This window comes from Rhincodon typus, chromosome 37 (assembly GCF_021869965.1).
Source record: "Rhincodon typus isolate 14 chromosome 37, sRhiTyp1.1, whole genome shotgun sequence".
NCBI lineage: Eukaryota > Metazoa > Chordata > Chondrichthyes > Orectolobiformes > Rhincodontidae > Rhincodon > Rhincodon typus.
In genome coordinates, this window is record NC_063368.1 from 1471303 (window position 1) to 1472017 (window position 715).

The window sequence follows — 715 nt, forward strand, 5'->3', positions numbered from 1 at the left end:
CCACTTTCTATGGAGCTGATGGACCACCAAGTACCAGCCATCAAATCGAGAGTAGAGCAAATTCGTTTAATGTTTTAAACTGTTCCATAGTACTCTCATGCTTTCTCTCTGAGATTGTTAAAAATTTGTTCATGGGATGAACTTTTGCAAATTTCCAGTCTTCACAAGATTTATCTCTTGTTATAGCATTTATTGCCACTTGTCAAAGAAATGTCCAAATGCAACTGACTTTGCACGTTTCCTAATTTCAACTCTGAAAGGTCTGGTTTTTCATAGAATCCCTACAGTGTTGAAACAGGCCCATCAGCCCAACATGTCCACACCGACTCTCAGGTATCCCATGCAGACCCATCCCCCTATCACCCAACTAATCTACACATCCCTGAACACTATGGGCAATTTAGCATGGCCAGTCCACCTAACCTGCACATCTCTGGACTGTGGGAGGAAATGGGAGCACCTGGAGGAAACCCACGCAGACACTGGGAGAATGTGCAAACTCCACACAGACAGTTGCCCAAGGGTGGAATTGAACCTGGGTTCCTGGCACCTGTTCCTGGCAGCACTGCTAACCACTGAGCCACCGTGCTGCCCAGTTTAATTTATGTCCCTGAGGTCTGGTGTCCTGAAATGAGCAGAACTGATTATTAAAAGAAAACAAGGAACTGTGGAGATAGTAGGAAATGCAGATGCTGGAGAATCCGAGACAACAAGG

At 45.3% G+C, this 715-nt stretch overlaps 1 protein-coding gene across 1 annotated transcript in view; it reads right to left on the minus strand.

The window, feature by feature from the left end:
* Window positions 1-715, minus strand: part of LOC109921542 (polymerase delta-interacting protein 3) — an 8834-nt gene that overhangs the window by 1791 nt on the left and 6328 nt on the right. The gene's annotated exons all lie outside the window — the stretch shown is intronic.